Source organism: Helianthus annuus, chromosome 7 (assembly GCF_002127325.2).
Source record: "Helianthus annuus cultivar XRQ/B chromosome 7, HanXRQr2.0-SUNRISE, whole genome shotgun sequence".
Classification (NCBI taxonomy): domain Eukaryota; kingdom Viridiplantae; phylum Streptophyta; class Magnoliopsida; order Asterales; family Asteraceae; genus Helianthus; species Helianthus annuus.
The window spans coordinates 86,764,814-86,779,321 of NC_035439.2; positions in this window are offsets into that span (position 1 = coordinate 86,764,814).

Here is a 14,508-nt window from a genome sequence, read left to right on the forward strand (position 1 = left end):
TACTAAACACTTGTCTTCACCAAGTGATGTAAGAGACTTAGGCAAACATGGCCTTGATTGTCAAGAACTCTTACGATCAATCTTGGATCCCGAGACGACTCACACACTCTACGATGGACAATGGATGATGGTGGTGGATGATGGTGTTATGGTGGTGGTGGGTGGTGGATGAAGTGTGAGAGAAGTGGTGTGCCAAGGGATGGATTGGAATGAAACCAAGCACTCCTATTTATAGGCTGAACAGAAGGCTGGGCACGGCCCCGTGTCCGCTGGACACGCCCCCGTGCCCGTCCGACACTATCTCTCTTCATTAATTGTAATTCGCAATTACAATTAATGCGCCTGCTGTACTTTCGCCACGCCCCGTGCTCACTGGACACGGCCCCGTGGTGGGCAATAGAAGCTTCTACAGGTTTGTCTTTTCTGCTGCTTCTTGGGCACGACCCCGAGCACGGGGCGTGTTCAGGCTTCTGTTTTCTCTTCTTCGCTTGGGAGGATGCCATTGAGGGTTCGGGCAGTCTACTTTTATTCCTTTTCTTGTATTTATGTTAGAATTAGCTGTCTTTTTGCTTCTTTTGTGAATTTGAGCTCATTTCATCCTGAAAATACAAAAGGAAGACAAAAACACTCTTTTTCCAATATTAGTACTTAAAAAAGGGTTAGTTTTATGCCTTAATTGATGTCATTTATATGTTGCATTTTACACACATCAACACTTATATGTATATACTTCACAACATACAACATATATACTATTATCAAATACATATATAAAAAAATTATATTTCACATTATGAACATACTAAACTAAGGGGCTGTTTGTTTACCTCTTAATGAGGCTCTTAATGGTTCAGACCTCTTACTGGTTCAACACTTAATGGTTCAGACTGTTTGTTTCACGAGCAGATGTCTGAATGGTTCAGACATTTGCCTCTGAATGGTTAAAACCTTTAATCTGAATTGGTCAGACATTTGCCACTGAACGGTTAAAAATTATACAGGCTCTTAATGGTTCAGACCTCTTACTGGTTTAGCGCTTAACCATTCAGATGTTGCCAAAGTCCAAACAACCCCTAAAGAGTAAATTACAAAAATTGTCCTTTATGTATGCTACTTATTGCAAACTGTATCCTTTGTCATTAATAAATAAAGTAAACGTACTCTATGTTTACAAACCCTTGTACGTTATGTCTTTTAACCCAACTCAGTTAATTTTCATAGTTAAGTCTGACCAATTGGACCCCACATGTAACACCCCGTGTTTCGAAAGTCAAAGTCAAGATTGAAGTCAAAGGAGGAAAAGGTTGCTAATTGCGATCTGTCTCCCCTTGCTAAATTCCTGTTTTAACTTCTTTGACTCGTAGTTAGTCTATTTTATGTTTTACGTTAGTTGTATTATGTGAAGTAATTAATTGCAATCGCAGCAATCAACGAATATTTATCGCTAAGAATCGCTTTACGCCTATGAACAATAGGAAGTAACAATGCGATAAAGTCAATTAAACGCTAATCGAACTAATCTAATCGACATCGTGCTCGCAACTCGAATTACGCATTTTTGGTTTTGTTATACGTGTGTGTGTACCTTATGTGTTACTTGTGCATGTTTAATTATGTTATGCGTGGTAATCAATCGAATCGCAACCGAATTCAATCGCAATCGAATCGCAAACGCTAAACAAATACGAAATAAGGATGATTGTATGTTGATATAGTATGATAATTAGTGGAGAAGAGATAGCGCGAGATATGAGTAGTTGGGATTAAAAGTAATTTGATTAGGAAACTTTATCGCATCGCAGCACTCGCAAACGAAATCGAAACAACAAAACTCGTCGCACCGAACACTCGAACCAGGCGACCAATCGATCAGGCAACCAGCCGATCGACCAGCCGTCTGCCCGGACTGCCGTCCGATCGGACAGGCTGTCCGATCGAGCTGCCTGGCCGATCGGCCAACCCTTTCCTCTTTTGGAACCCTATAAATACTCATGTCACTTTCATTCTTTCTACTTTTGGCAACTCTTTGACCGAATAGCACGCTCTCCTCACCTTTTCTTTGATTTCTCTCGATTCCCGTAAGATCTCGTCCTAAATCTTGTACTTTCTTAATCTACACGCACTCCTACACCTTTCTATCTTTTGAATCTTAACTTTTAACCGTGAAATCACCAAGATTCAGGGTGTTCTAGGATGACGTCATCATGTGTTCTTGAAGAACTTCATGTTTTGGCCTCAATCCACCAAGAACTAACTTAAATCTAACCGATTTCCACATAAACAAACAAAGATCTCTCATAGATCTAAACATATTCACAAAGAAAAGGACTGAAAGATGGTTTTCCAACTTTCTTTCAACTCTTTTACAATCAATGCACTCAAAACCGGTGGAGTCGGAGCTTGTGCCGACATACTACTCATTCTTGTGGTTGTGTGGCTCAAGATCTGGATTTTATCCACGAGGTTCACCGATTTCGGGTTAAACATGGAACACCGTCACGAAAAGTTAACTGACCGGATGTCACACCCCGATTTTCCACGTGTCACCGGTGGGCCCGGTGGGGAGTATCGTGACGTCATGGTTGGCAACATAATAGTCAAACAACACAATATTATTAAGCACAGCGGAAGCAATTAAAATATAATACAACCCAATTTATTATTGTAATATCAACTATCACAATATTCGGGAGCTTATCCACAGAAGGATCGAACATAAAATGGAAACAATAGTTCAACAGACTTCAGGCATCTTAAGCTTGCGAAACTCTTTATTGATGCTAAGGAGACAATCCAGCCAATTACGTTTAGTACCTGCATTTAGTCTTTTTGGGAAAATACGTCAGTTTACACTGGTAAATACAATCAACTGACTCATTTTGGAAAATGATTTAAAAATTGGTTTGGATGCACATGGCATAAATGTTTTTATAATTTGATTAAAGTGCACAAAGGCAAGATTAATCTTTTTATTAACTTGGGAGAATTATTTAATATTATAATCTTGTGAACGAATTACATGTTACTTATGCGTTCAGTAGCCCGGATCTAGTCCTGGTTAAAGATCAATAGACACACCACATAATTGAGTTATACACGGACGGTGTACGCCTACACGCCGTGCTCAGGTCGTGGCCAATCTCGTAAGATGATGCCAAGGATATCCGGGACATGGTCATTAACCCCCCAAAGGCTGTAAAGTAAACAAGACTGTTTAAACGAGCCGATCAAATTATTCAACTACCCACTAAGCGTGGAGATTTGATGCTCGATCAAGCGGTACGCTATGTACCGTAACCCAAGCCCGTATAGGGAAAATAAGTTAAAAGTATTTACCTGATGCAAAGTATAAATCACAATAAGCAAAATGCACGTAGCTTTTACTGGTTCTCCTAATCTGGAACGAAGGTTTAATATAACCTATTAGAATACTAACGGGTCTTTTATTAAGCTTAAGCTTAGACCGACTAGTTTCAAAGATACGGTTCGTACGCACGATTAAGCGAAGACCGGATAGAATGTGATTTAGACCCGACAAGTTCAGAGACTTGTTTAATGTGGGTTTATTATTCACATTCTGGATTTTGAGATGAAACCGATAAGGTTTGACCCGTGTCGGTTAATTTATGTAAACTTGTTACATAAACCGAACCGAACGCGTAAAATGCGTAACGGGTATCCGTAAGAGCCATATACAGGTTTCCTAAGTTAATATGCTTCAAATATGTTGTGACATCAGTAGGATGTCTTTCATTATGCCCCGAACTAATTTAAACACAAACTATGCTCCGTAGGGGTAGTTTGGTCGTTTTAAAGTTTGTAAAAGCGCTTAGATGTTTAACTGAGTTACTGGTCTGATGTAAACAGCAAACATACTCAATTTGATGAGTTATAACAGTAGGCTAAAGCATATATGTGAAATTTATCATTTTTAACCAAACTATACCCCGTAGGGGTATTTTGGTAATTTCACATAAGCCGAAAAGCTCAAAAACGAAGTCTGAGTTAATCAACCTTTTCTTACTGTTAGAATATCATAATTTGCCTCATATATCAGTAGGTATCAACCCGAGTATGTTCAATATGATTTCAAAACATACTATGCGTTAAAAACGCTAAATAAGGCGATTAAAGGCCATTTCCGGGTTTGATACTTAAATCTGATACTTTTATATTTCCAGAAGGCTTAAAATAATTTATTTATTATATGTGGTCGGTAGCAAAAGGTTTGGAGTCGTTTCGATAAGTAAAACTCATTTTTATGGCCCGTAAGGGCAAACCGACAATTACCGGCTTAAGCCTACGACTACTAGTTATGCTCAGCCTAAAATTAATTAAAAATCTTTAGAAATGCCAAAATAATATATTACATCAGTGGGTATTAAGTTTGATACCAAAAAGTAGGCTTAACTAGGCTATACGCTAATTACGCCATTTTATTAACATAAAGCATTGATTTAGCGATATTGAGCATAACTCTTAATCTACAAGTCAAACTGATGTCAAACTTTGCATACAAGTTTATATATCGGTAACTAAGGTTTCTACACTTTTACATTTTCATAAATCACGTTTTTAAGATAATAAGGGCATAACGGTCAACATATGAGCAATTAACGGAAATATGCATATTAATTGGATAACTAGTGAACCAAGGTGCATAATCGTAGAGGGTTGTTCTAACATGTATCCTAATCCAATTAAAGCTCTGAGGCATTTCTAAAACATGCCTAAACGGGTCAGAACTGAAAGTCAAAGTGAAAGTCAAACTATGTGACTTTCGGTTCCGAACCGGGTCTAAACAGGAAATAGTCGGGTGGAACATGTTTAGACATGTTCTTACACTTATTACTAAGTTATAACAATGATCAAACAGGTTGTATATGTTCTAGATAGCTAATTATGCATAAATGACATTTTAAGCATCCAGTTGACTTTTTAATTATATGTTTGACCCGACTTTTGACCTGGTTAGAGTGGTGATCAGGGGAAACCCTTTTGAGGTTTTATTACCCACATAAATACCAATCTATAACTACTTTCACTTCGACTAATCACTGAGCTAACAATGACTAATCGTTAAGTCAACCGTTAATTACGACAGTTTGACTTTTAAGCTAAAACTAAGCTAAAAATTTATTAAGAACGGTCAAGCAAACTTACAAGAGTCCTAAGCTTGACTAGTGATCACTTGAGAGTGCCTTGGAGCTCCAAGAATGATCAGACTTCAAGAATGAATGGTGTGAAGAATGTTGCAACTTATGGTCCTTTATATAGTGGTTTTAGCCACCACAATTTGTTGACACACAAGCCTACAACCCACCACAACTCATCAACACATATCCTAGATGTTCTAGGGGTTGTTAAGGGGCCAAGCTTGAAGAGGCAAGTCGAAATAATGAGGTTACAAGGGCTGGGGCAGACAAGGATCAAAGAAAATCAGTTTCTGTCCAGACATGGCAGTGGTGTAGCGCTACTGCATGAGTAGTTAGTGCTCGCGCTACGCGAGCCCCTAGGGTCATCCAACAAAACTTTTATTAATTGCAGTTTTGGTCCCTGGCTCTTCAAACTTCGATTAGGCACTTGTTTATTGCATTTTGAGCCCTCGTAATTGATCTATAAGGGCCTCAAGACATATACCCACTTTGTTAAGTCCCCGGGTAACTTTATTGTTACCCGAAAAGGCCTAACTTTCAACGTTGACGCTTTAACCCCTCGCACACGAATTCGATCATAACTTTCTCATACGTTAACGAAACTTTACGAAATTTAAATCGTGCATTCTAGTGAGCATGATTAACATTTACAAAGCTTCGAGTTTGTCAAAAGGTCACTCAGAGGTATATCTTTAAACATGTTGACACATTTAACCCCTGTAGTTTGTAATCTCTCACTTTTAGCTTCGTATGATCCATGATTTATTCGTTTGAAGGTATGAGCATCATGTAGGGTTAATGTACATTATATTTATTCACAGTTGACACTTAGAATACGTATATTCACATACTTTCCATGTTTGTCAACTTTAGTCATTCTATAATATTTCTTTCACACGTTCAAACTTTATGACACGTGTCAACACATTACAGGACGTGAATTTTCGAGGTGTTACATCCTCACCCCCTTAGAATAAATCTCGACCCGAGATTTACTGAACTAAGTAAGGGTACTTTTCTTTCATCGTGGATTCAACCTCCCACGTGAATTCGGAACCTCTACGGGCATCCCATTTGACCTTAACAATAGGTACATGCTTCCTTCGAAGCTTCTTTACCTGTCGACCTTCAATCGACAAAGGTTTTTTTTTTCCACAAACTCTAAGCTCTCATATATATGCACATCTGTATGTGGTATAACGAGTGATTCGTCAGCGAAACACTTCTTCAGATTGTAGATGTGGAACACATTGTGAATTCCACTGAGCTCTTCTGGTAAGTTTAACTTATAGGAAACTGACCTAATATGTTTGATAACCTCGAAAGGTCCTATGTATCTCGGGCTTAGCTTGCCTTTCTTACCAAACCGCATCACACCTTTCCAGGGTGACACTTTAAGTAGGACTTTGTCACCTATTTCGAAGTGAAAATCCTTACGCTTAGGATCAGCGTAACTCTTCTGCCTATCCCGGGCAGCTTTGAGACGGTCTCGAATCCGGACAATCTTGTCCGAGATTTCGAACACTATCTCTGGTCCTGATAACTGGACGTCTCCAACTTCCGCCCAACAAACGGGCGATCTACACTTTCTACCGTATAATGCCCCAAAAGGCGCAGCCTTGATGCTGGTGTGGTAGCTATTGTTGTAGGAGAATTCGATTAATGGTAGGTTCTTATCCCAACTACCACCCAAATCGATTGCACATGCACGTAGCATGTCTTCCAACGTTCGAATAGTACGCTTACTCTGACCGTCTGTCTGAGGATGGTAAGCCGTACTAAAATTCAAACATGTGCCCCAAGATTGCTGGAAACTCTTCCAAAAATGCGACGTGTACCCAGTATCTCTATCAGAGATAATAGACACAGGTATGCCATGTAAGGCTACAATCTTATCAACGTAAAACTGGGCTAACATGTCGGAGCTATAAGTCTCCTTGATGGGTAAAAATGTGCTGACTTAGTCAGTCTATCAACTATAACCCATATTGTATCATTTCCTTTCCTGATCTTTGGTAACTTGGTAATAAAATCCATGGTTACCATTTCCCACTTCCACGTAGGAAGTTCAGGCTGTTGTAGCAAACCTGATGGTTTCTGATGCTCGGCTTTGACTTGCGCATGAGCCAAGCATTTAGCTACATAGGTGGCCACAGACTTCTTCAAGCCTATCCACCAATAGTTTGCCCTTAGATCCTGGATAGCTGATGGCAAATTTCTAATCGTTGACTAATTAGGGTTGCGGCAGTTAATGCGTAAGCAAAATGAACCGTCTTTCTTATTTAACAATATCAACTCTCGGAATATCGAGTTAGGCTATATGAACCCTCTATTTAAAAGCTTAATTAATCAGGGTTTCGATTCTTCCAATGATGGTACTAGCCGTCATGGAGATTTCATAATAATGCAGTCTTAAATGGAGTATTAAAACTTAATTCTACCTGCCTTCCAGGAGGTGAGCAGGGAAAACTTATGAGAAGATAATCAAGGTACAAGGAGGCTACAGAGATTTTCCACATCTCAGGCTCCAGTTCATCCACCATTGCTCGTGTCAAATAAGTGACACCTTTATGTTACTAGTTCACGAATTCCTTAATCAGGAACATTTACTTAGAAAATTCCACTCTGGATATCTTCTTTGAATACTACTAGTCGACTTTAGTACAATATGATCATTGGGATATCTTAGGGGTTCCATGTATTAAACCTCCATGCTGATCAGACATGGAATTAATCTATGGGACACACTAGGATACGCCAATCCTCATATGACACTTTTATCAACATAGTTTGGCATTCGCAGGCGATAGAAAACAATGAAAAAAAAAATTAAAATAACATATGTTGTCGCACTCTATGCAAAGAAAGAGTGCTTTTAGATTTTCGGAAGGACTCCTTGCCGATCCATAAGAATCGGTTACTATGGTTTCCTTGGTAAGTTATACCTTGTGGATGATAATAAAAATTTTGCTAAGTTTATGGTTCATGAAGATTTATTATTGCCTGTATTAAAAACAGGACACTTAGCAGATGTTATCATTGATAAATGATAAGGAAGTTTATTGTGCAAGTGCTTATATTAAATCAATAATGGAAGTTTCACAAACTAGGCACCTAGCTCAGTTGGCTAGGCGCGCGAAAGGTGCGGCCTAGACCCAGGTTCGACTCCGGGGACGGCCAATTCCACCATTTTTTTTTGTTTAATTTTAATTAATCGTACGGATACGTGTAATTATGAGAGTTGTCTCATAAGGAGTCTTGATAATTAATTGCTTCTTATCACCCATGATATGGGCTTGATTTTTCGAGGCAACCAATCGATTTTTATCACTTTATTGAGTCCTTATATTTAACAGAACTAGGACATCGGAAAAATGATTCTTTATGGATATAAAACATCCATCTAATAATGCTGAAGCAGTCTCAGAGGTATACATGCTTCTTACCGAACTTTCGTTGCTTTTTATTAAGCCTGTACTCGCTCTCTTTCTCAGATTTCTGGGAGTTATCCTCCTTCTTTGGTTCATCCTTCATATTTGAAGTGTGAGCATAACTCTCCTCATGAGTAATTTAACATGGTTTTGAATGAGATTTAGAGCGAGAAGTATTCAGCTCTTTATATTGTCTCATGACCTTTTCCATGGTCCTTTCAATTGCTGCGTCAACCACAGCCCGATGATTAACTCCATTAATATTGAGGTTTACGTTTGTAGTTTTATCAACTTTCGTCGCCTTAATAGTGTTGCGACTTTCGTCTACCTCACCCGAGTTTTCCATACTCGAAACTTGGTATCAATCACCAAGATTTACCCATTATTAGTCATCATCCTGATGACCTGACTTACATTAGCCACGGAATTCATAAACCGTATGGGCTATTCTGTTCCGAACATTCATAGCGAATGTTATTTTGAACGAAATTCCATTATATTTAGCCTAGGTCACAACTGGACCATCAATGGCATTCAAAGTTTGGAGCGAGTCCAATACTTGCTTGACCGGGGACTATAATGTCACAACTGTCTTTGTCACAATTACGATTATAAATAGCTCAAGGGCTAGCCTTTCATGACTTCGGTTATATATTTTTATACATATATGGTATAGAAGCCTGTCGCGAGGGACGTAGAAAATATGGCATAAAGCCCAGTCATGAAGGACATAAATGATTATACGGCACGAAGGCCTTATCACAAAGGACATTTAGATATGGCACAAACGGCCTTGTTATAAGGACATTCTTCAAATCTGGTACAAAGGCATGTCACCAGGAATGTTAACATTTAATAGGTCAACTTGTCACGAATGACCAATTATAGCACATAGGCTTGTCCTGAATGACTTTAAAACATAACTCGATGGTCTATTTTCAAGGACCTTAATTTATTAGCCGCAATCTTATTAGATTAGGGCTTCCAGGTTTGAACGTGGTTCTTCACCTTTGGACAGGGAGTCATGGACCACAACCGTCATCGTCTTGAAGGACGATTCATTTGGCAGAAAAGAAACCAATCAACATCACTAATGGATGTTTATATATAACCATCGTATCTAATGATATTAGTCATGATCATATCGATCATATTGACTATTAGGTTTGGGTATCATCACACCATTTTGACTAGGGGATCATAAAGATCACTACTATCGTTGTCTTACCGACACCAGAATAGGGTATAGCCCGTAGGCATTTCATCGCGAGGGATGTTAATATTATGATCATCATACTGATGATACCAGTCAGGATCGCAACGAGTATAGATTATGGGGTTTGAGTATAGCTCACCCCTTTGGCAAAGAATCACAAAAGATTAAAATTGCCTCGTCTCGATTGGACAACATAATATAGCCTTTAGGCAAAACATCTCTAAGGATGTTGAAACTGTTTTAATCATCGTATTGATGATTTTTTTTCATGCTCGCATTGATCGTATAGACTATTAGGCTTGAGCATAGCTCACTACCTTGGACATGGAATCGTAACGATCACAATGTCTTTGTCACACATGGACAATATAATATGGCCCATAGGCGAAACATCACTAATGGATGTTTATAATAGGTTCATCCTATTAGAAGATATAAGTCATGATTGCATTAATCATATTGTCTATTTTGGCTTGAGCATAGCTCACCACCTCAGACAAGGAATCATAAAGATAACAATGTCAATGTCTCAAATGGACAATATATTATAGCCCGTAGGCAAAACATCACTAAAGGATGTTAAATAATATTATCATCATATTAAATGATATTAGTCATGATCGCATTGAATCATGTAGACTATTATGTTTGGACATAGTCCAATATTTTAGACAGGAGGTCAAGGCCATCACTGTCGTTGTCTTATCGGACAACAAGTTTAGCCCGTAGGCACATCATCACTAACGGATGTTCCTAATATGATCATCTTATAGGATGGTATAAGCCATGATTCCTAAATTTCTAGGTTTAGATAAGGGGATTGGAAGAATCCAATATAAGGATGACTGTTGTGATTTTCTCGAATCACATTAGTCAAGAGTGCTAACACGTTCCTAAGTGTTAACAAGGATCTGAATTCCTTGAGCAGGTTTCACCATCTTGGCCGCGTAGGCCAGGTTTCACCTTTAAGATTTCCTTTTAAACTGCTTACTGACAGGGAAGGAAGGATATTTATTTTATTCAGGATTTTTATCATAAATCCTAATTCATAAGTTAATAATAATAGCACAGATGGCCTAGTCGCGTAGACAAGTTAAATTTATAAGCCATGATTTCAGAGAATCGCGGCATTAAGGTTTGAATCAAAGTTCATTACCTTTTTCCTGACAGGGAGCTGTAGGCTGCCACTGTCTTCAGTTTCAGAGGACATTAACTATAGCCCGTAGGCACTTCCCTTCTAAGGGATGTTTATTACAGAATTGCCCTTAGGGAAATTCATTAACCATGGTAAACAGAGACCATATTTGGTTAATTTATTATTCATATATTTATTTAGGATTTCTATTATAATTTATCCTAATTATAAAACATTAACAGTTTTATCAGTGGCACCCAACGGCCTGGTCACATGGACATTTATAAATTTTAAGCTATGATTTCAGAGAATCAAAGCATGAAAGTATATTGGCACAATAGGCCTAGTCACATGGACAATTATAAATTATATGCTAGGATTTCAGAGAATCAAAGCATTTGAGGTTTGAACCCAGTTCATTAGCTTTATCTGACAGGGAGTCTTTGCTACCACTGTCTTTTGGCTCATATGGAAATGAGCAGGGCCCGTAGGCATTATGTTACCACGTATGGTTAAAATATGATCATCTTAATTAATGATGTAAACCCAGGATTCAGAGATCATTAAACTGGGTTAGGAATCTTTTGAAGAATCCTTTATAAAATGACGTGTGTGATTTTAAATGAAATCACATCTGCCAGGAGTGTTAACATGTTTTAAGATGTTAACAGAGATCTGAATCTTTTACACAGGTCTTACTATCTTGACCCGGTCTTATAATTGACACGAAGGCTAGGTTTCACTCTCAAGATTCTTAATTTATGATTTGAATCTTTTTAACAGGTCTTACCATCTTGGCCCGGTCTTATAATTGACCCGTAGGCTAGGTTTCACACTTAAGATTCTTAATCAATGATTTGAATCTTTTTAACAGGTCTTACCATCTTGGCCCGGTCTTATAATTGACCCGTAGGCTAGGTTTCACACTTAAGATTCTTAATTTATAATTAACGCAGAACAATTTTAAATTGAGGTGTTAATATGGATCTAAATCTAATTATGGAATTACCGTCTTGGCCCGGTCTTAAAATGACACGTGGCTAGGTCTTGTCCTTTTTAGACTTTGCCATTTTATTATAATGGTAGATCTTATAAAAGAAATGTTATTTTACATTTATTTAATATTTCTTGTTTAGAATGAAAGTTTAAACTTAATCATTCCATTATATAAAAATAAAAGTATAAAGTTGCCCTAAGCGGGACTTGAAAGGAATAATGTTGTCCTCGTAGGGACTGAAAGATAATTATGTCCTTATAAGGACTAATAAGGAAACGATCTTCAATAAAAGGAGTTTCTTCTTCATTTTATTTCTGAATGCTTTCTCCTTGGATGCTCGTTTCATTCTAGCCGCGGTACGAAGCTCAGCATCTCAGGGCTCCGGGTGTGGAGAACTCCTATTACGGCTTCTTCGCTTGGCGACGTATCCAACAAAAATTTGAAAGTAAAAATTTCAAGATTAGGATTGAGAATATTCCTAAGTTAAGTCTAGACTCAGAAGGTTTAGATATGTGCAATTTTGTGTAACTGAGATTAAACACTAAGGCTAGTGTTTAATTCACTCAGTGTTGGCTCTGATACCAACCTGTCACACCCCGATTTTCCACGTGTCACCGGTGGGCCCGGTGGGGAGTATCGTGACGTCATGGTTGGCAACATAATAGTCAAACAACACAATATTATTAAGCACAGCGGAAGCAATTAAAATATAATACAACCCAATTTATTATTGTAATATCAACTATCACAATATTCGGGAGCTTATCCACAGAAGGATCGAACATAAAATGGAAACAATAGTTCAACAGACTTCAGGCATCTTAAGCTTGCGAAACTCTTTATTGATGCTAAGGAGACAATCCAGCCAATTACGTTTAGTACCTGCATTTAGTCTTTTTGGGAAAATACGTCAGTTTACACTGGTAAATACAATCAACTGACTCATTTTGGAAAATGATTTAAAAATTGGTTTGGATGCACATGGCATAAATGTTTTTATAATTTGATTAAAGTGCACAGAGGCAAGATTAATCTTTTTATTAACTTGGGAGAATTATTTAATATTATAATCTTGTGAACGAATTACATGTTACTTATGCGTTCAGTAGCCCGGATCTAGTCCGGGTTAAAGATCAATAGACACACCACATAATTGAGTTATACACGGACGGTGTACGCCTACACGCCGTGCTCAGGTCGTGGCCAATCTCGTAAGATGATGCCAAGGATATCCGGGACATGGTCATTAACCCCCCAAAGGCTGTAAAGTAAACAAGACTGTTTAAACGAGCCGATCAAATTATTCAACTACCCACTAAGCGTGGAGATTTGATGCTCGATCAAGCAGTACGCTATGTACCGTAACCCAAGCCCGTATAGGGAAAATAAGTTAAAAGTATTTACCTGATGCAAAGTATAAATCACAATAAGCAAAATGCACGTAGCTTTTACTGGTTCTCCTAATCTGGAACGAAGGTTTAATATAACCTATTAGAATACTAACGGGTCTTTTATTAAGCTTAAGCTTAGACCGACTAGTTTCAAAGATACGCTTCGTACGCACGATTAAGCGAAGACCGGATAGAATGTGATTTAGACCCGACAAGTTCAGAGACTTGTTTAATGTGGGTTTATTATTCACATTCTGGATTTTGAGATGAAACCGATAAGGTTTGACCCGTGTCGGTTAATTTATGTAAACTTGTTACATAAACCGAACCGAACGCGTAAAATGCGTAACGGGTATCCGTAAGAGCCATATACAGGTTTCCTAAGTTAATATGCTTCAAATATGTTGTGACATCAGTAGGATGTCTTTCATTATGCCCCGAACTAATTTAAACACAAACTATGCTCCGTAGGGGTAGTTTGGTCGTTTTAAAGTTTGTAAAAGCGCTTAGATGTTTAACTGAGTTACTGGTCTGATGTAAACAGCAAACATACTCAATTTGATGAGTTATAACAGTAGGCTAAAGCATATATGTGAAATTTATCATTTTTAACCAAACTATACCCCGTAGGGGTATTTTGGTAATTTCACATAAGCCGAAAAGCTCAAAAACGAAGTCTGAGTTAATCAACCTTTTCTTACTGTTAGAATATCATAATTTGCCTCATATATCAGTAGGTATCAACCCGAGTATGTTCAATATGATTTCAAAACATACTATGCGTTAAAAACGCTAAATAAGGCGATTAAAGGCCATTTCCGGGTTTGATACTTAAATCTGATACTTTTATATTTCCAGAAGGCTTAAAATAATTTATTTATTATATGTGGTCGGTAGCAAAAGGTTTGGAGTCGTTTCGATAAGTAAAACTCATTTTTATGGCCCGTAAGGGCAAACCGACAATTACCGGCTTAAGCCTACGACTACTAGTTATGCTCAGCCTAAAATTAATTAAAAATCTTTAGAAATGCCAAAATAATATATTACATCAGTGGGTATTAAGTTTGATACCAAAAAGTAGGCTTAACTAGGCTATACGCTAATTACGCCATTTTATTAACATAAAGCATTGATTTAGCGATATTGAGCATAACTCTTAATCTACAAGTCAAACTGATGTCA